At 44.8% G+C, this 22,122-nt stretch overlaps 1 long non-coding RNA gene across 1 annotated transcript in view; it reads right to left on the bottom strand.

Annotated features, from left to right (window-relative positions):
* LOC105480157 (uncharacterized) overlaps nucleotides 1–22,122 on the bottom strand; it is a 60,790-nt gene that overhangs the window by 1,140 nt on the left and 37,528 nt on the right. The gene's annotated exons all lie outside the window — the stretch shown is intronic.

Raw genomic sequence — 22,122 nt, 5'->3', positions numbered from 1 at the left:
GGGCTGAGGCAGGCAGATCATTTGAGGTCAGGAGTTTGAGACCAGCCTGGCCAATGTGGTGAAAAACCCCGTCTCTACTAAAAATACAAAAATTAGCCAGGCATGGTGGTGGGCACCTATAGTCCCAGCTGCTCAGGAGGCTGGAGAATTGTTTGAACCTGGGAAGCAGAGTTTGCAGTGAGCCAAGATGGGGCCACTGCACTCCAGACTGGGCAACAGAGTGAGACTTCATCTCAACCCAAACACACAAACAACGACGACAACAACCAAAACAACAACAAAACAACAAAAGACAAGTGCACAATAGAGGAAAATATCATAAAACACATATCTGGTAAGTCCTTAATACAAAGAACTCTCCAAACAATAATAATAAAGCTAACAATCCAATTTTTCAAATTGGCCAATTTCAGGAGACTCTTCAGAAAAGAAGATATGTTGGTGGGAAGTAAGTACATGAAAATATGTAAACATCATTAGTTATGAGGGCAATGCAAGTGAAATGCATTTGAAAAACCATGAGCCAAGTGTGTAGGTCTATTAGAATGACTAAAAACAACAATAAATGCTGGCAAAGATGTTGAGCAACTGTGACTCTCATCCGTTCCTGGTGGGAATGCAAAATGGTATAGCCACTTTTGAAAACCATTTGACAGTTTTACAAAGTTCAATATACACTTACCACACGATGCAGCAATCCTACTCATAAGCATCAAGAAAGAGAAAGAAAATTTATGTTTTTACAGTAACCTGGAATAGGATGTTTATAGTAGCTTTATTCATAATCTCCAAAAACTGGAAACAATGTTCTTCAACCAGTGAATGGATAAACAAACTCTAGTTCATCCACGCAATACAATACTAATCAGAAATGTTTAAAAAAGTATTGACACACACAACAAAGTAGATGAATCTCGAGTTAAATTATGGTGAGCGAAAGAATGCAGATCCAAAAGGCTACACAGTGGATTATATATGGCATTAAGGAAAAGGCAAAACATAACAGAGAAAACTGATCGGGAGTTGACAAGGACTGGGAATTGGGGAGGGGCTTACCACAAAGAGACACAAAGGTATTTTGGGGGGTGATAAAAGTATTATGTGTCTTGATTGTTGTAGCAGTTACATAACTGTATGCATTTGTCAAAATCTATAGTACTGTACACTAGAAAGGTACATTTTACTCCATATAATTATATTCAACAAACCTGACTTTTTAAAAAAGTGTTTTTTTCTCCTTTGATTAATTAAAAACATTTGAATACCAGTCTTTCCAAAATAAAGTGTCTTGTATCGCTTTTTAAAGTGTTTTTGGTGTTTCTAGGTTCCTAAATTTTGAGAAATTCATTTAAGTGTTATTAAAATCGGAACACCAGAACTGAGTGGATGCCCCTCCACACCCCACCTGACCACCTATCCTCAGACCTTGGCCAGAACCTTCATTGCATTCCACATTTATGATTATTCAAATAGCTGTTAAATAGTTAACACCCGGAACATGTCTATGGTCTGGATAAGGCCAGATAATATAATCTTTACCAAGAATATACAATTTTAAAAAACATGTATACTTTGAGTGTACAAGACCCTAAAACAATTTCATGCCAAACACAGTGCTTGGCTTACAAAGACAAACCTGTTAAAGCTACTGCTACTGGTTGTGAACAAAAAGTGTAGCAAAGGTACAGATATCCCATATTTGTCTAGGAAGCTTTTTGAATATAGTATGAATTGATGTTAATATAGGGGTAGGAAAATAAGCAACATGAAAATGTTAACAATGTTTACATGAAAAGAAAATTATATAATGAATTCACTAGCACTGCAAGTTCACAGGTTTTGTGATCCCTCACCCTTTTTTTTTTTAGAGTTGGAGTCTTGCTATATTGCCCAGGCTGGCCTCAGACTCCTGGGCTCAAGCGATCCTCCTGCCTTAGCCTCCCGAGTAGCTGAGGCTACAGCCACATGCCACCACCACAGCACCTCGCTGTTTTTGGTGCCTTGTATTATTCTTCATTTCTAAAAGCATAAATATTCTTATATATTTTCAAAAATAATATACGCTGGTCACAGAAAAATATTTGAAAATACTGAAAAGTTCATGTAAACATACATATCTACAAATAAATATATCTTTTAACTATTTGCTGCATGAGTCCCACTCTTTTTTAAAATGCATATATATCCATATTTTTCACATTCTTTTACAAACCTGGACTCATCCTACTTCATAACAAGCTGTTTCCATTTAATGATATTTCATTATCCCAGATTCCTCTCTGTCTGCACCCCTGAAAATGAACCCGGATGGGAGAGACTAATGTTTACTGCTGCAGCCTGATTTGATAAGTAGCCTGCATGTTAAGCAGACTGTCTTTTTCCAGTGAAAGTTTTCTAGGCTAATGCAGGAAAAATGGGTAATTAAGATAAATGCCCCTGGTGTTTTCCCAGAGTGCCATCCAACTCCCCAGAGGCTTGTTTCTACACATATGGTGGTGGGATTGGGGGGTGATCTTTCCTCTCTGCGGCCTCTGCCTTACCTCTGCTGTTGCTGCTTTGCTTCTGTGGAAACCGAGGTGCTGAAAGGGTTCAAGGCATTTGGGAACCATCTGGGGAAGCTCACTGTCATTACTTACTCAGAGGGCTGCTCTCACCTAGACCCATAACTCACTTCTGCGGCCTTGAGGTTATCTGCTTGGCTCAGTTGACTGCAGGCCAAAAGGAGCAATTCATAAAGCTGCCATCTGGTAAGGATAACCCAGGCTACAGATTCCCTGAGTCCTAAGAGCCAGCTCGCTCTGTCCCAGCTACGACTCAGTGACCATGGAAACCAGCTGGCACTCACACACCTGCTCTTCACAATTCCTGACCTCTCCCATCTGAGAAGTGTGCCTAGACTTGTGACCCTTAAGCGTGACTGCTTGGGAAGGGGCTGTCTTGAGCAGTTCTATGGTCTGAGCTATGTTTTAACCTGGCAGCTGCGTGCAGGACATCTTGGAGACAAGAGGGCTTTGAGGGAGGAGATCCTTTGGCAGCCACCAGCACAGTCCGGTGCTAGAATGACCACAGAGGTGGCCTGGGGAGGAAAAGAGAGCACTACTGAGAGAGATGTCTTTTCCAGTGGAAAAAAAGAACAAAAGCAAAAATGGAAGAAAAAAATCACTCATAACTCTACTGCTCAGACTTAACATTGTTAATAGGTATGGAATCTTCCGATCTTCTTCCTGTGTATGTGGAAAATGGATCATACTGTACACACCATGCTACAGTCCACTGTTATTTGCCTAATTATAGAGAGAACATCTTTCTCTGTCACTAAATGGACAAGATGAATGAATGTTGCCTTCAGCTCTTCCTCTCTTCTCTGTCTGTCTGGGTCCTCCTCCCCAGGACTCCAGGCTCAGACAGCTGCCAACTCATCTCTGATAAAGCGCTACCCTTCCCAAGGCTGTTTGCCTTTTGCAATAAACTCTTAAGAGCAAATCATCTTCACACTCCCCAAATTAGTCATTGGTGACTAATGGCAGAATACGAGAGTGGAGAGACGGCTCTACTCTGTCAACTCTCTGGTGAAGTAGGAATCCGAAGAAAACAGGAAGACCCTGGGCCTTTGGTGTGTGACACAGGGATGTCTGAATGTTCCCTAGAGCCTGACAGGATGGTATAAGTGAATTCACCAGTGCATTAAAGATTTGTTGATTATGGAGGAAGCACTGAAGAAGGACACACCCACAGCCTGGAGTAACAGTAACAACATGGGATTCCGAGTCACACAGCCATGGGTTAAAATTCTGGCTCTGTCAGTTTCTAGCTGTGTGACCCAGGGCAAGTTACTTAGCAGCTTCATGCCCTAGTTTCCTCACCTATAAATGGTGATAGTAACACCTCCCTCACAGGGTTGTCATAAGAACTAAAACAGGATTGTATATGTAAAGTATCTAGTCAGTGCTGAGCACTCAATACATGGTAGATGTTAATTCTAAAACAATAAAAATAACAACACATACCTTTTGAAATTAATATTTGGCCAGCAGTGAAATATGTAGGTACAAACCACATCAAGATAATTTGATACATGAATATCTGACTTTGCATAACAAAGTAAGATCTGATTGGTCATACCATCTAGAATAATTTGCTTTACAAAGATTCAATCAGTTAGTCAACAAATATGCACTGAGTTTCTACTACGTGCCGGGCACAGTAGAAGATCTTGGGTACTTAGAGGTGCGTAAAGCAATCTCTGCTCTCAAGCACCTCATCTTTTAGTGGGGAAGACAGATAATTAACTCAGACTTTCATACTTGCAGTTACACATATTGAGGTATGAAGACATAGGGATAGTTGCTGACATAGACATGGACATTTTTTCCCTTGGCGATAGGCACTGCGAAGAAGATAAAGTGGGATACTCTGGTAGAGAATAACTGGCGTGGGATGGTTAGCTAGAATAGTAATTGTGGAGGTAACGTCTGAGCTCAGACCTAAGTAATGAGAAGGCAGCTGTGTGGAGATCCGTGGGGAGGACAAAGCGAACAGAAACTCCAAGTGCAAAGATGCTCCAGCTAGAACAAGCTTAGCACGGGTGAGAAGGAAAATGCAGTGGTGTGATTAGAACCTTACAAGCCAGGCGGGGAATGAAGGGAGCCATGACTGAAGAGGCGGGAGCCAGACCATGTAGGACAGAGGATGGCAAACACTCTCTGTAAAGGGCCAGATAGTGCGTATTTTAGGCTTTGTCACACCGACTGTGTCATAGCTACTCAACTCTGCCCTTGTGGTACCAAATTAGCCATAGATAATTCATCTTTAGATGCAGCCATAGATAATTCATCTATAGATGGGGGTGATGGGGGTGTGTATGCTCCAATAAAACTTTATTTACAAAAACCGGTGGGAGAGAGAAACAAAGGGCCATAGTTTGTTAACCTTTGATTTAGACGGGTGAAGGCCTCGATGAGGAATCTGGATGTTATTCTCAGTGTGGGTATTAAGCAGAGGAGTGATAGAGTCTGACTTATATTTTTAAAAGGATTGCTCTGTTCTATGGAGGATGGACTGGAAGGCAAGGGCGGAAGCAAGGACCTGGGAAGGAGGCTGGTGAAATAGTCCAGTGAGGGATGGCAGTAGTGCAAAATCAGAACAGCAGAGGTGCTGAGAAGTGACCAGATCCTGATTAGACACTGCATTGGAACCAGCAGGATTACAAATGAATTGAGTGTGGGGGATGAACAAAAGAGAGGAATCAAGAATGAATGCTGGTTTTTTGGCTCTAGCAGCTGGGTTGATGACGCCACATATACTGAAATGGGGAACACTAGGGGAGAGGTATATTTTCAGGAATAAAAAGCAATCTATCAATTTTGTCCTTGCTAAGTTTGATCTGCCTAACAGACAGGCAGGCGATGATGTCCAGCAGGCAGTGGTGTTTGCACATCTAGAACTCAGTGAGAGATCCAGCTAGAGAGAGAAATTTGGGAGTCGGCCAGGTGCGGTGGCTCAAGCCTGTAATCCCAGCACTTTGGGAGGCTGACGTAGGCAGATCACCTGAGGTCAGGAGTTTAAGACAAGCCTGGCCAACATAGTGAAACTCCATCTCTACTAAAAATACAAAACAATTAGCCAGGAGTAGTGGCTGGCACCTGTAATCCCAGCTACTCAGGAGGCTGAGGCACTAGAATTGCTTGAACCCGGGAGGCAGAGGCTACAGTGAGCCGAGATCATGACACTGCACTCCAGCCTGAGTGACAGAGCAAGACTCTATCAAAAAAACAAAAAGCAAGCAAAGAAAGCAAGCAAAGAAAGAAAGAAAGAGAGGCAGGGAGGGAGGGAGGGCGAGAGAAAGAAAGAAAGAAAGAAAGAAAGAAAGAAAGAAAGAAAGAAAGAAAGAAAGAAAGAAAGAAAGAAAGAAAGAAAGAAAGAAAGAAAGAAAGAAAGAAAGAAAGAAAGAGAAAGAAAGAAAGAAAGAAAGAAAGAAAGAAAGAAAGAAAGAAAGAAAGAAAGAAAGAAAGAAAGAAAAGAGAGAGAAAGAAAGAGAAAGAAAGGCAGAAATGTGAGAGTCATCAGAGTGCCAGGATGGGCATCCTCCAGATTTCTCTAGGAAGGAGGAAACGAAGCCAGGAGGAACAAAGGTAGAACGCAGGTCCTTCCAGTACACTGAGGTCTGGTAGAGGCAGGGAGGACAGCAGAGGAGCCTGAGAAGGAACAGTCAGCAATCTGGGAGGCAAGCCAGATGACTGTGAGGGTCAAGGAATCACACCTGTTTCAAGAAGAAAGCCACGGGTAGGACTGCATCGAATGCTGCTGAGCGACTCAAGTAAGAGGAGGTTTCTGCGTAGGACTCGCCAGAGCAGTCCGGTAACTACTGAACTGTCCAGGACATTTACAATATGATTCCGTTTCCAAAAATTCAAAACTGCAATTTACCCACAACTTCTTAGTAACACAAATCAGCTCAACATCTATTGAGTTACTACTATGACTCACCTTTTTTGCTTAAAAATCCTTGGAACAAAGACAATTTTGCAAAATGTCTTAAATCAAGCAGCCTACACTTAGAAGGAGAAAAACCGGGTAATGATTTTTCTTACTTGCAGGGACTGTAAAGGTAATACCAAAAAAGAGCCGGTTTTATATTAATATATAGCCAATCAGAATCGACAGGGTAGGGATCATCGAATTAATAACTCACAAAATCCACAGGTGATCTCTTTTAAGGCAATGGTTTTCACCTTTTTCACCATTTAGATCCATCTTTAAATTTGAACTTCTCCTTCCTTTTCCCTGACAGCTTTTAGGAGGGGTTGATAATAGGAACTGAACTGGCCACAGGGCACAGGGCAAGGTAGAAAGACCAGTGCACTTCTAGATTGTCATCAGTCTGGTTCTCTAGAGCGGCAGGAGGCACAGTCGCTTACGGTTCCCTGGCCAGGCTGGGCCCGCACCCACTAGGCATGCACCTGGCCCTGCTGAGGCAGCGATTCACATTTCCTGACTTGCATTCAAAAGGTTGTTCTTTCTGACCCAATTTGGTCATTGGCACAAGGGCATCACCGCCTCTTGCCTCGTTCCCTTTCTCATTTCAGTCTCCTCCCTCCCCTGACACTGCTCCTTCTTCCTGCTCCAAGAAAAGCGGTTAGGTCTCCAGAGGCTGGATGGTGCGTAGTGAACAGAGTACCTGTTCTAAGAAAAGAATTCTAAAGCTTTGCCCAGCTTTCGCCTCAAACCGTGAGCTCTGCTAGCCCCCGCCCCCACCCGCGCACACACACACACACACACACACACACACACACACACACACACACACCGCCCCCAGGGATCGATGAACTAAGAATAGCCCAGGCTTGTAAATGAACTGGAACCTTTTCTGCTGTGTTCTTAGCCCTTCACAGTCATGGCAGGGACACAGGCAGGAGCACAACCCGGAGCTGCTGATTTTTCCAGCCATGCCTATTGGAAGCAAGCGCCCCCACCCCCTGCCGCTTGGTGGATTAATGATGGCGTTTCCACCCTCTAGCTTCCCATCTCCTGTGAAGTACAACTTGTCCTGTTCCGGGACGCCACTTGGCATTCCTCCTGGAGGAAGTGGATTTTGAGTTGCATTTCAAAAGAAATGTACTGTCACACTGATGTGCTCTAAATTAACGATCTCACAGGGCAGTCAGGGTAAGCCCCATTCCCTGCAGCTATAGTTCTTCTCCCTGGGAACATTCCCTGCCTGGCATGGTGACCGTATCCACCTGTCTATCCTCTGATCTTTTTTGAATATAGCCTGTTAGGTTCTATATACCATGTAAAATATTGCCGGGTACTGTGCCAGAGGCTCAGAGTTCCACAGATGAATTAATATGGTTTATTTGTAATTCCTCATTTGTCCTGAGAGACATGGAATAGGGGAAGTGTGTTCCCCGGGTCTTTTGGGTACTGCCCAAGAGTAGCCAAGTTCAAGAGCACAGTGAGAAGGAGGCAGCCAAGGACATCTCTCCAGGGGCTGGGGGGAAGGAAGGCATTTCCCCTGGGGTCTGGAGTCCCTAGGAATGGCCTTGGCTGCTTCTGTCTTATGCTATATTTTGGCACCCAGCAGGCGCTCCATGCATGGTAATAGAATACAGTGGTGAAGAGCATGTGGTTTTTGGAATCAGGCAGACCTGGGTTCACAACCTGCCTTATGCCACTTGCAGGTGACCCAACTTCTCTAGGAGTATGTTTCTTCATCTTTAGAACAGGGTTAACAATAGAACCTTCCTGATAGGGTGATTGTGAGGATGCAATGAGACTATGTGTCTAAATCAGCTGTTCTCTTGCCTGGCACAGGGTAAACAATAAATGGCATTATTTTAAGATATAGTGTATTGGCCGGGCATGGCACGGAGGCTTATGCCTGTAATCCCAGCGCTTTGGGAGGCCAAGGCAGGGGGATCACCAGAGGTCAGGAGTTGGGGATCACCAGAGGTCAGGAGTTTGAGACCAGCCTGGCCAACGTGGTGAAACCCTGTCTGTAATAAAAATATAAAAATTAGCCAGGTATGGTGGTGTACATCTGTAATCCCAGCTGTTTGGGAGGCTGAGGCAGGAGAATCACTGGAGCCCAGGCGGCAGAGGTTGTAGTGAACCGAGATTGTGCCACTACACTTGAGGTACAGTAAGGCAAACAGACCAGTTGACAATTGCCATTAAGAGATAGTTTATTACGGTTCCCAAAAGAAGGGGTCATGCCATACCATGCATGGAGGGGGCCACGGGGAAACACTAGGAAGCAGAAGGAGGGGTAAACTGGGCAAGAGCTCTTATTATGGTTTTGTGGGAAGGAACAGGTCAGGCGGGGTAAGCAGGCTTCAGATTGACTGTTTTAAATAATTCCAGTGGCTCTGGTGCATAGGGGCCGTCTCTGTTGTCTGGTCCTGGCCCTGGGGTGATTAGGGCAGGTGAATAGTGACCCAGAGCCTTATCATGGAGGTGGCTGGAGCTTGGGCTCTGGATTGATTGGTTGGCATTTCCAAGACATACTCATGGACAAGTCGTTGGTTGTCTCTAGAAGTTGACTCATCCAGGGAGGGGCAGTCCCTCGGAGTCAGCAAGGCCCCAGATGCCAAAGCATCAGAGTGCAGAAAGTAAAAGGCATGATTAATACAAGTACCTAGTATTTTTCTATACATATGTACACAGTACTAAGCTCAGTCCATAATACTGGGAAAATAAGATTACCTTTCTTCTAAATTAAGTTAAATCTTACTTGGAGACTTGATTCTGATGGGTACAGTAATTCACTCTCAGTTTCTTTTCTCTTTTTTTTTTTTTTTTTTTTTTTGAGACGGAGTTTCACTCTGTCGTCCAGGCTGGAGTGCAGTGGCGGGATCTCGGCTTACTGCAAGCTCCGCCTTCCGGGTTCACTCCATTTTCATGCCTCAGCCTCCCGAGCAGCTGGGACTACAGGCGCCCGCCACCACGCCTGGCTAATTTTTTTGTATTTTTAGTAGAGACGGGATTTCACCGTGTTAGCCAGGATGGTCTCGATCTCCTGACCTCGTGATCCGCCTGCCTTGGCCTCCCAAAGTGCCGGGATTACAGGCGTGAGCCACCGCGCCCGGCCCACTCTCAGTTTCTTTTGGAGCTTCTCCTGGCTGTCCAAACCTCAGCTCCAGGAAAGACAGCAAAGGCCTCTCTGTCTTCTCCACCACAGAAAAATTTGCAGGGAGGCCTCCCTGCCCTTCAAGCCACCGTTCGTCTCAGTTCCTGCTGAGATGCTCGCTGTGCCAGCCCTCTTTGTTCCTCAGGCCTGGGAAGCCTGGTGGGGCTGCTGTTTCTCTGCCTCCTGGGCTACATAAGGGTTATTGCAGAGGCCAGGAGTCTCCCAGGTGCCCCATCCCATCCTTCCTCCAAGTCTGGGGAAATGTGGTCATGGGTCTGATAGAAGTTTTGCAGAAGCAGGACATAGATGTGGGCATCAGCTCAACACCAGAGCCCTTCCCCTAGCCCACTCCCATGGTCTGGCCCTTTGGCTTCCTCATCCTTAACATCTCAGGGCCACTCCTCCCCTCCTTGCTATTCTCTTGGCCTAGAACTCACTTTTCCCTCTTCTTTGTCCAACTTGAGTTCACATTTATCTAACATTTATTGAGAACCTACTATGAGCCAGATTATCTATGTAACTCCATTTTACCTCATTGTATCTATTAATTCTCACAACAGCCTATAAAATCTTATTTATACCCATTTTACAGATGAGAAAAACAAGGTTCCAAGAAGTTAAGTAATTTATTCACAGTCACACAGCTAGCAAAACCCAGCTCTATCTAACTAGAGAGCTGCTGTTCTGAACCAGTGTGCCAGACTGTTTCATGCCAGGGTCGTCTCCTCCAAGAAGCCTCCTCAGATTTCTCCCCAACTTTGAACTAAGAATCTATGGGAAAACTCCAAGTTGCTGTTAACCAGACTGTTATGACTTTTACTTGTGCATACTGCTAACGAACATTTCCCAACATCCCTTTCAGTTAGGTGTGATCATAAGACTGAGTTCTCGCTAATAGAAAATTACAATGAGTGAAGTGGTAAGGGTCACCCCCAGGCCTGCTCATAAAAACCTCCCATGTGCACTCGGTCCACATCAGCTTGCCCAAAGCAACCTTGGGGCCACATGTTGAAGATGGCAGCACCCCTAGCAGCCTGGGTCATAGATGACTGTGCAGAACAGTTCCCACCCACTCCACCCAATATTGAATTGTTATGTGAGAGAGAAGTAAAATTTTATTGTGTTAAGCCTCTGAATTTATCTGTTTATTTATTTATTTACTTATTTTATTATTATTTTTTCTTTGACAGGGTCTCTCTCTGTCTCCAGGCTGGAGTGTAGTTGCGCGATATCGGCTCACTGCAACCTCCACCTCCCGGGTTCAAGTGATTCCCCTGCCTCATCCTCCTGAGTAGCTGGGGCTACAGGCACATGCCACCACGCCTGGCTAATTTTTTGTATTTTAGTAGACACAGGGTTTCACCATGCTGGCCAGGATCGTCTCGATCTCCTGACCTCGTGATCTGCCTGCCTCGGCCTCCTAAAGTGCTGGAATTATAGGCTTGAGCCACTGTGCCCGGCCTGTTTATTTCTTACTGGAGCTGGTGTCACCTTAACTAACTTTTGGGGCTTTCTTTCGTTCAAATGCTGCATAATGGTTGATTTACATATTTATCAGTTTTGAAAGACATTCTCCCATCCTCAACAAACATAAAAATTACCTGAGGACCTTGTTATAAAACAGATTTCCAGGGCTCCCCTTTCCCCAGGTTCTAACTGATCAAGTTGTGTGTGAGGTCCAGATACCTATGTTTTAAACAAGCCTTTTCCATGATCTTGAGGAACGTGGCTCACACACAGATCAGACACTTGGACAAACTCCTCTCTAATGCCACCTCTGAGCCTCAGTTCTCTGTGTCCTGCCAGCAAGCCTGGGGTGGCGGTCAGAACGCACAGGCAGTACTCATGGGACCCAAGGGCCTTAGACAACCATTCGGATTCTTGGCAACTACTTTATGAGTGATATGGTATCCAGTGTATGTACTTGGCTGGAATTTAGTTACCATGTATTTGTTTGTTTCTATAGGAAAATGAGCTCCAGTTTAATTACAAGCTCACTTGGAGATTAAAGTCAGGCTTAAGGAGAAACTATCCACACAGGCAGAGAAGATATACATGTTGGTACCTGGGTGCAATGTGAGGTGTGTCTCAAGAACCTGAAATAAGGCAAATAAGAGGGTCCTCCAAGTGGTCACCCTAAAACCAGCTCATGATAGATGATCTCAGGAGTGGCAGGAAAATCCACCCCAAAGAGACAGCCCAGGTCTGGCAGATTTGACCAGAACCTAATTGGGTGTATGAGTTCTCTGCTCTCCAAGCTTCTGTCCTTGTCCCATTTTCTCAAATCTTGAAATATCTGCCTTCCCCCTATACCATTAATGGCTTAACATTTCTCATTAAAGGGATGCCCCCCTACACATATACTTTTTAATTTTTTAAAAAATATTGAAAAGGAAGCTCTTGCACAAAAGGGAAAATATGTGTATGAAAATTAAGAAAGATCCTGGACCCAGAAAGAAAGTGATGCCCCCAAGAGTGAGAGGGCAGGGGTCCAAAAGACCAGAAGTTTGGAGGGCCTGCAGCAGGTGGAGAGAACAGGTGAGGGGCAGAGGGCAGCCTGGAGAGAAAGAAGAACTCTCACTGGGAGGGAAAGCCAGCTGGGAGGGTGCAGAGGAAGACAAAGAGGGGTCCTAAAGGCCCGTCTGGGGAGAGAACCCTGGGCACTGAGAGAGTGTGGGCTGCAAGTACGGGGAGCCAGGAGAGAGCTGCAGGACAGCCAAGGCCAGAAAAAGCACAGGCTGAGCACTGAGGAGGGGCCAGAGCAGGGCAGTGTGGGCAGGTGAAGAGAGTTGGGGAGCAGGTGCAGGACGTGTGCTCCCACAACACTGGGCTGTAGGGGTTGTCTTCCTGTGTCTGGCCCGGAGCGAGGTAGTACTGCCAGCAGCCAGGAAGAGAGATGATATGCTGGGGTCTGCATTTCATCCTCAGGGACATATGACATTAACATATCCCAAGAAACATCTGTGTCATCAAAAGGAGGGCTGCTCAGAGTAGACAAAAGAGGGTAAGAGGAGCAGAGGAAGCAAATGTCAGACCTGCCCACTCCCAGTGCCATCAATGGGGGACAGGGAGAAGGACCTGCAGTGTTTGGTCCTAGAATGTCCATGAGGACAGGAGCTGTTCTATTTCCCACCATCTGTCGTGTGCCAGCGCAGTACCTAGCACACAGCAGGAGCTCAAAAGACACTTGTTGAATGAATGAGTGCCTCAGTGGGTGGGCAAAAGGTGGCCGTTACCCGTATGGTGAAGATGGTAGAGTCAGACTTAGCCCAATGTCATTAACCTTTGGGTTCTGACAAGCACCTGCTCAGCTACCAAGCTTACAAGACCCTTTCAATCCACCTGACTAAGGGAGAGAAGCCTGCATTGGGCAGAACACAGATTTCTCTCTGTAGGGAACACAGCGCCTTGGAAAGTGCACATCTTTCCAGCTTGAAATATCGATCTTGGAGACTAATTCATTCTCAGCATTTTGGCAAAACTAGGCTTCTGAGTCTGCCAAATTGATACTAGGCTCTGTACCATGAACATTATGAAAATAATGGTAATAAAACTGCTGAAATTGAGAGTTTATTCTATGCCAGTCATTGTATTACAGACTTAACATATACTCTCTGACTTAATCCTGACCACCATGTGTGGTGATCCCATCAGAGGGGTGAAGTTCCTGCCTAAGTTCACACACTGTTAAGTGCCAGCATTTGAATGCTGGCCGTGGGACACACCCGGACCTTCAAACATCTGTCATGTTTCTCCTCACTGTCTGTAGTGAATTTCACCTGGGGACACGCCCTCCGGAGTGTGTGCCTCCCCCACTAAAATATTTTGCAAGGTAGTGAAGAGGCGGTGGACTGGGAGACAGGAACCTGGATTTGACTTTTCTGTCTAAAATTGGTTGACTGTGTAGCTTTACTGGTTGTGTAGCTTTGAGCCACAAGTCAGTCAGCTTCTTGAGCCTCAGTTTATTTAGCTGTAAAATAGAGGTGGCAACATTTGCTCAATGAATGAATGAATCCTCTACCTCACCCCTTTTGCAGTTGTTAAAGAAATCAAATAGTGTAGATGGCAACACTTTACATAATACAAAGCATTGCTGGTATTTAAGGGATTATAATTTTACAGCCTCAAGTTGCTGTTGTGATTGCTTTGGTTTTAAAGGAACAGCATTGTCTCTTTTTCCTTCTGCTTTGAGCCCCGACTTGGGATTTGTCTTTCAAAGGAGTCCCTAAGGTAGTGGCTCTGTCTCAACTCCAGGAAGAGTCTGAGTCAGGCTACCCCAAGGAGGTGAGGACCGCAGGCCAGAGGCGGGGAGGCAAAGAGGAAGGGGACATTCATTCTCCTTGAGAGGCAAGGGTGGAAAAATGGAAAACCCTCCCAGAAGGGAATTCTCTAGGTATTTCTAAGTAGTTGACTGCCCCTGGGGTGGGGGCCATCTCCCTCACCTGGCCTTATCTCTAGGGAAACCCTACTTCGTCATGTTGGAGCTCTTTCTGTGGATGATAATGAGACATCTTGACTCTGACCCACCCACCGGGGTTACCGGTTGAGTAAGACAGCCTGAGATGCTGCCTCCCAAACACAAATTATCCTCAGGTTTCCTGAAATGCCAGCCTCGGGGCTGGACCTCAGAGCCTGGCATCCTCCCTCAAGCTGAAGGCCAATTTGCCCTTCAGTGACCTGGATGCCTGTCCAGCCTCTGGTCACCCCCATATGTGTCCACTGGGCCACGGGAGCTCATGCCATTCCCTGAAAAGCCCCAGGCCTTGGCCTTTCTCTTCAGGGAGGCAACCTTCACCCGGGACAGGGCCATCACCCCCTCGTCTTTTGGGCGGAAACTTCAGGCTTCTTAGAAGCTTAACTTCAGCTCTTGACCTCTCTAGCTGTTTTCTTTTTCCACTTAAAGGGCAAAAAATCTATTGCCAGGCTATTTTAGGTGAACTCACTGAAAAAAATGAAAAGGCGAGGGGGAGAAGAAGATCAACTTTGGGACGTCATAGCTATTTTTAGCTAGATCTCCTCTCCCTCCAGGACTCGGGCTCTATTTGGGAACCTTGTGTCTTGGTGGGCAGCCAACCTTGTGTTTTTTCCAGAGAGTAATCCCCTGGCGTATGGCAAAGGCTCCTGGTCCTCCTCACTGTTTTTATGGAGAGCAGTTAGTGACAGCCTGCCGTCAGTTCTGGCTTCCTGCTCGCAGGCCTCCGGCAACTCAGTATCTTTCATACTTTGCAAAGCACTTTGCAGTCGGGTCTACTGTCCTGGGACTGCACTGTGGTATTAGGTGGTGGGGACTTTGGGAGGTGATGAAGTCCTTAGGGTTGAATGGGATCGTGCCCTTATAAAAGGGACCCCACACACTCAACCCAGTTCAGGCCTCCCTCAGTTCTGCATCAGATGAGACTCTGCCCTTGACCTGGGTGGCAGAGGGTACTTGTATTTAACCTTTTCCAGTGGTGGCTAGGACCCCCTCCTTTACTACAGGCTTCAGACACATCAGAAAGAGCAACTTTTAGTAAATTAATGAGTTTGTATCCAGGTCACATGTTGTTAGGAAGCATCATTCATTGTTCGCTATCCTAAGAATCCTAGTTAACCTCAGAACTAAAATCATGTGAAATATTGCCTGATCCGGGATCCTTGGTCCTACATACAAACCCAGAAAGTCATGCACATTTTTTCATTCAACCGGAAGAAGCAACTTTGGTTTTGAGATGTGTCACCATGAAAACTGGGGGAAAAAACAAAGATAAATCAATGGAATTGAAATCCAGGCCAAGAACTAGACTGAGGAGAGCTGAGTTCAGGTCAGGGAGGCCCAGCACTGGCAGGGGAGAGATTCAGTGTTGGGGAGTAGTCAGGGATGACACAGGGTCCAGACAAAATGGACCATGGACAGACCTGATATCTGCTGGTCCCACTTACTCCCAGAAAGAGCCATCAAGAATGATGAAGTGATGCTTCCCAATATTTAGTTTAGAAGCCGACGGAGTTAGATGATATTTCTGAGAATCAAATTTTGCTCATCAATTTGAGGGGCAGCAGATAGAGTACTCAGAAATGCTGAATATTTGGCTAAAGAGGGCAATATTTCTTGGGATACATGGGCAGCTTTTCTTTTCTAAATGGAAGTAGGCTGGGCCTGCTGGCTTATGCCTGTAATCCCAGCACTTTGGGAGGCTGAGCCAGGATGATCACTTGAGGCCAGGAGCTCAAGACCAGCCTAGGCAACGTAGCAAGACTCATCCCGTATCTAAACAAGACAAAATAAATAAAACAAAAAAGCCAGATATGGTGGCGTGCACTCGTAGTCCCAGCTACCCAGGAGGCTGAGGCAGGAGGATTGCTTGAGCCCAGGAGTTTGAGGCTGCAGTGAGCTATAATTACACCACTGCACCAGCCTGGGTGACAGAGCAAGACCCTGTTTCAAAAACCAAATAAATAAAATGGAAATGGCTTTTTGCTCTGAGTATAAAAATAATTTACGTGCATTGTGAAGAGAGTGAAAAGCATCCCAAACCTCACCACCCAAAAATAATCACAGTTACTGTTGTGGGGAGTAACATCGAGACATGAGCTTAGATACACACGTCTACAACTGTCCCTAAATGGGTTCACAGAATTCTTCGGGGATGGCTGTGCTTTTATTGTGGGAAAACTACTATCTGCTTTGACTAAATAAGACAGATAGAGGGTCCTAGATTGCTAGCGAGGGGCAGGGGGACAAATGTGTTTTCCCTGACACCATCTACCACGGTGCAGTCATGGTGGGGAAAGTGGCCTGATTATCTAGAAGGAGCTGCTTTCTTTTGGAAACACACTGATCCCAATCCAGGCCTCCCTCAGTTCTGCATCAGATGAGACCCTGATCTTGAACTGGGTGGCAGGATGTACTTGTATTTAACCTTTTCCAGTGACGACTAGGACCCCTCCCTTACTCAGATGCTGCAAGATGGATGCCACCCCATAACTGGGCGGGAGGGGACCAGCAGCTTCAAAGCTAATGCACCCAGGGACCGCAGTGGCCGTGATTTAAAGGCTCTGCTTTACCGCTTACTCTACTGCCCCTAGCAATGGAGTGGGAAAGGGCTGTAGGCAGAACTGTGCCCTCTCAAGGACCTGGTGTTTATTTCTCTGAGCCATCCTGTGACCTTGGGTCATCCAATAATGGTAATAGTTAACATTTGTTAACTACTTACTTTACTTTTACATGATCTCATTTACTGCTCACAACAATCCTGTGAGGTTGTATTATCCTCATTTCACAGCTAAGAAACTAAGGCCCAGAAAGGTTAAATGCCTTACCCAAAGTCACACAGCTGGGGGAGATGTAACCAAGTCCACATCCACATGACTCCAGAGCCCAAGTCTCTAATCACTGTGTTATTCTACCTGTCTCAGCAGTGACAGACAGTATGGTTTGTGATGGTTAATTTTCTGTGTCAATTTAAGGAGGGTGTGGGATGCCCAGATTAAACATTGCTTCTGGTGTGTTTCTATAAGGGTGTTTCTGGATGAGATTATCAATTGGATCAGAAGTCCAAGACGAAGATACCAGCAGATCTGGTGTCTGGTAAGGGCCACTTCTTGGTTCAAAGATGGAGCCTTCTCCCTATGTCCTCACATGGTGAAAGGGCGGGGATGTTTCTGGGGTCCCTTTTATAAGGGTGTGATCCCATTCAACCCTAAGGACTTCATCACCTCCCAAAGGCCCCACCACCTAATACCATCACATGGGTGACTAAGTTCAAATATATGCAATGTGGAGGGACGCAAGCCTTCAAACTATAAAAAATTATTGACAAATAGTTACATAAAAGGAGGAAATAAAAACATGCTCAAATTTAGTCAAGCTGAGTGAAATGCAAACTAAAACTACCGTGAGATACCATTTTTCATATAATCAGTTTGGTACTACTGTAGGCAAGGCTGCAGAGAAAAAGTAACTCTCACGCATTGATGATAGAAATGGAAGTTGGTATGACCACTACGAAGGGCAATTTGGCACTATCTACCAAGATAAAATGTTGAATCCAGCAATTCCATATCTACAAATATACCTTATGGACATATTTACACAAATGTCAAAGAACACATTTGCACAAATGTAAAATAACACATGCACAAGGTTTATGGCAGTGGTGTTTATAATTTTTAAGTATACGGAAGTAACCCAAACTTCCATCAATAGAGGACTAGCTAAATAAATTGTGATTTACAGAGAATGGTTAGTCTCTATGTTTTAACCTGGAAAAGTACTCAAGATATATTAGGTGAAAACAATAAGGTCAGAACTGTAAGTATACTCTAAAACCCTTTGTGTAAAAATGGGGCAGGAGAGATAGAATATATGTTTACATGTTTGCACATATGCTAAGGAAATTCTGGAAGACTATAAAAGAAATTGATGACAATGGTTACCTGAGGCAGGGATGAGATTGTGTGAATGAGGACTAGGGGTGGGAGGGAGACTTTTTGCTATATTAAATACATTAAATTTATAAACCATGTGCCCACATCACATACTCAAAAATAAAATTAAAAAAGAAACAAATAAAGAAATCAGGCTGGGTGTGGTGGCTCACACCTGTAATCCCAGCATTTTGGGAGGCCAAGGCAGGTGGATCACCTAAGGTCAGGAGTTGGAGACAAGCCTGGCCAACATGGCAAATCTCTGTCTCTACTAAAAATACAAAAATTAGCCGGGTGTGGTGGCGCATGCCTATAATCCCAGCTACTTGGGAGGCTGAGGCAGGAGACAGGAGAACTGCTTGAGCCAAGGAGCAGAAGTTGCAGTGAGCCGAGATCGCACCACTGCACTCCAGCCTGGGCGATAAGAGTGAAACTCCATCTCAAAAAAAAAAGAGTCAAAAAGAACAGAAGGCCCAGTCCAGCTTTATTCTCGCAACCCAGTCATCACTGCCTGGCTCTGGTGGCAACCTAGTGAACACAATGCTGACCTTTACCAACAGTAGATGCTGAACCATGCCATACATAACTAACAGAGTTTGTGGAAAATAATAACATAATTAAAAATTTGGAGAACCTGAGGCAAGTTTTTGCAAGGGAAAATCATAAACTCATTAATTTTCACAAGTGATTAGAGTGTTAATTAAATATCCTGTTAATGAAATAAAGTTTATTTTTTGAAAGAAAATTGCCAAGACAGAATAAGAAATAGTGTTAACCCACCATTCTTCTCAGCAAACATACTTTCTGTGAGACTTTTTTTTTAAACTTCTTGGTATTCTTCTACATTCTGATGAGCTCCAGGTAAGTCTCCAGCCTTTTCTCCATATTTCAGACTCATAACAGTCTACTGGACATCTCTCCCCATATATCTCTCAGGCCCCTCAAACTCAACCTGTCTAAAGTCAAACTCAGTACACATCTCCAAAGCCTGCTCTCCATTACTTTAGGTGGCACTGCCATCTACCCAGTTCCCTACTTAAGAAACCTGGAGGGCATGCCAATTATTCTTCTTTCTTCCCTCTCCCTATCAACCACAAAATCCCCAAAATCTTACCACCTTAGTATTCCTTTAAGTATTGATATATTCCCTTCTTTTTTTATCCTATTATGACCACCATCACCTCAATCCGTTTCCACCTCTCTCTTGTGCTGTTATAAGGGCCTTGTAAGTGGTCTTCTTGTCCCCAGCTTATCAAACCCATCCCTCCAATTCATCCCAAATGACCCTTAAAAAAAATAAGTCTAATTTTGCCACCTCTCAATTGCAACCTTATAGCATCTCCTCATTGTGCATAGGCCGAGGTCCAAGTTCCTTAGCGTGGACTCTAGGTGAGAGTGACTGTGCATACCAGCGTCTCCAGGACAGTTCCAGTTTATCCCTGTTGTCTTGAGGTCCCACTAACTAGCATCCTCTCTCACGTCAAAGTATCCTGATTTGGACAGCAAATTATTTGGTCTCCCTAGCCCTAGGGTCTTCCACAATTTGACCCTTGCCTGCCTCTCCAGCTTCATCTCCTAACACTTGGTGTTCCAGAATGCCAAACTGTGAATCACCCACTTCCATATATGCCATGGTTTCTAATCGTTTCACTTTTCCTCTGATTGTCTCCTCTGCCTGGAATGTGAGAGGACCTTCCGCTGCCTTCACACTCTGCCTTGTTCACTTACACTTCATCTTGCCCTTTAAGACTCAGCTCAGCATCACTCCTTCAGAGAGCCTTCCAGGCTGTTCTTTGGGTAGTTTCCTATCTCTATATTTCTGTTATGTCTTTAGCAAACTTGATATGTTTGACTGTGTCCCCACCCAAATCTCATCTTGAATCTATAGCTCCCATAATTCCCACGTGTCATGGGAGAGACTGGATGGGAGATAATTGAATCATGGGGCCAGGCCTTTCCTGTGCTGTTCTTGTGATAGTGAATAAGTCCCATGAGGTCTGATGGTTTTATAAATGGGAGTTCCCCTGCACACGCACTCTTGCCTGCTGCCATGTGAGACGTGCCTTTGCTTCTCCTTTGCTTTCCACCATGATTATGAGGTCTCCTGAGCCATGTGGAACTTGAGTCCATTAAACCTCTTTCCTTTATAAATTATCTAGTCTCAGGTATGTCTTTATTAGCAGTGTGAGAACAGACTAATACAAAACTCTACTCTCGAATTTAGTACATTACACTGTAATTATTGATCTGTGGATCTGCCTCCCCTCACTAGATTATAGATTTCTTGAAGGCAAGAACTTTGTCTCATATATCTTTACACCCTCAAAACTTGAAATTCTAGATTTCAAGTTCTAGATTCCTGGCACAGCAGGTCACAAGAGTGAAAGCACAGTAACAGAAACAAACTGAGTGCATTTGAGGAGCAGAAAGAAGGTCTGTGTGGCTGGAGCATAGTGAAGGGGAGAGTAGAGTCCAGGACGAGGTCACAGTGGGAGGCAGCAGCCAGACCATGTCACGGCCTTAGAGCTCGGCGAGATGCCCTGACTACCCAGACCAAGCAGTGTACTAGAGAGGGGGGAATGTGGGATTTGAAGTCTGCTGTACTTGAGTTAGACAATTTCGTTTTTTACCAGCTGAGTTACCATAGATAACTTTTAAAACTGTCTCCAAGCTTCAGTTTCCTTGTCTATAAAGTGAATATAATAAAATTTACATGACTAAATTGCAATGAGTAGTAAATGAGATGAAATATATTAACCATCTAGCATAGTGCCTGGCAGATCTAAGCTGTTCATTAAATAAGAGTTATTATGACCATTTCTCGGCAGAAATGGACAGAAGGGAGCCCAGTTCCAGAAGCTCTGAGTCATACCCTCAGAAATTAGTGAGCTCCCTATGTCCTGAAAAGGGCTGAGAGGTTGCAGTAGACAGGAGACTCTAAGGTTAATAAAGTGTTTCAAGTCTGCAAAGTTCTGCAAAAGCAATTCTACATTGCAAAAGCCAGCATGCTTCAGGCACAGGCCACCGCATTCCCTGCCTGATCAGAAATGTGTCCTTCTATTCTTCAATAATAAACTGACTATTCAAGCATAATTCTGATTTTTATCATATGAATCAATAAGACAACAGGGTTTGAAGAATTTCACCCTATGGTCACTTTTGCAGGCACACATCCTTTCTCACTCATGAGATCCTCTTGAGCAAACCTTCACTGGTGCTCACTTTCCCTCCCTCTGGGGAGACACCTTGTCACCCACAAGTTACCTCTGAAAGCAGGATTTTTTTATGTCAGATATTACTTAACTTCCAACAGTCCCCATTACACAGCTTTCATTCAGTCAGGTAGGAATGATGCCAACACCTGTAATACTGGTGCAGCAAAGAACCAGTCAGAGGAAACAATGACCATAGCACTGGGCAGGACCCTGCAACCCCAATGCCCAAGTGATAGCCCTTTAGTTGCTGGATTGTAAAGAGGTACTGGGGGACTGGCCAGGAAGGCTGGAGTGCTGAGGAAGCACCTGGGTGGCAATTTACCAACCAGACAACATTTTAGCAGTCAGTTCAACCTCAGTGTGTATCTGCTGCACACCAGGTGGGAACAGATGAGTTTGTTCATCTGCAGGAATATTCTATTGAGCAGTTATCATTGCGTCATTTCCCACACGCCCATGCCCTTTTCATCCAGAGTAAGCAAAATGAGCCTCTAAAGCAATATGGTGTGGTTGAAAGGTGTCCAGATGGAGAGAAAAGACCTCTGGTCCTGGTCTGGGTTTTGCTTCTTACCATCTGTGCGACAGTGGGCAAGTTAACTTCCTCATCCGTAAAATAAGATAGTCATGCTCACTTAGTAGAAATGGCATGAAAAAATAAAATATGAGAATGCATATAAAGTGCCAACATGGGGCCCAGCACCTAAGTGGTCAAGACATTACAGCTTTTATCCCTATTCTCTCTAGCAACCTGAAAGCAGTTTTTCTTGGGTGCCATCAGCCCTTCAAAGGGAAGTGGAGTCATGGAAGCTGCCCTCTGAGTTGTGTTTTGGAGGATTTAGTGCCTAAAGTCAACTGCTGGGTGGATGATCTCAG

The sequence above is a fragment of the Macaca nemestrina genome, chromosome 2, assembly GCF_043159975.1.
Source record: "Macaca nemestrina isolate mMacNem1 chromosome 2, mMacNem.hap1, whole genome shotgun sequence".
In the NCBI taxonomy this organism is placed as follows: domain Eukaryota; kingdom Metazoa; phylum Chordata; class Mammalia; order Primates; family Cercopithecidae; genus Macaca; species Macaca nemestrina.
The sequence above is the reverse complement of the archived record's forward strand: the minus strand, read 5'-3'. Positions and strand labels throughout refer to the sequence as shown.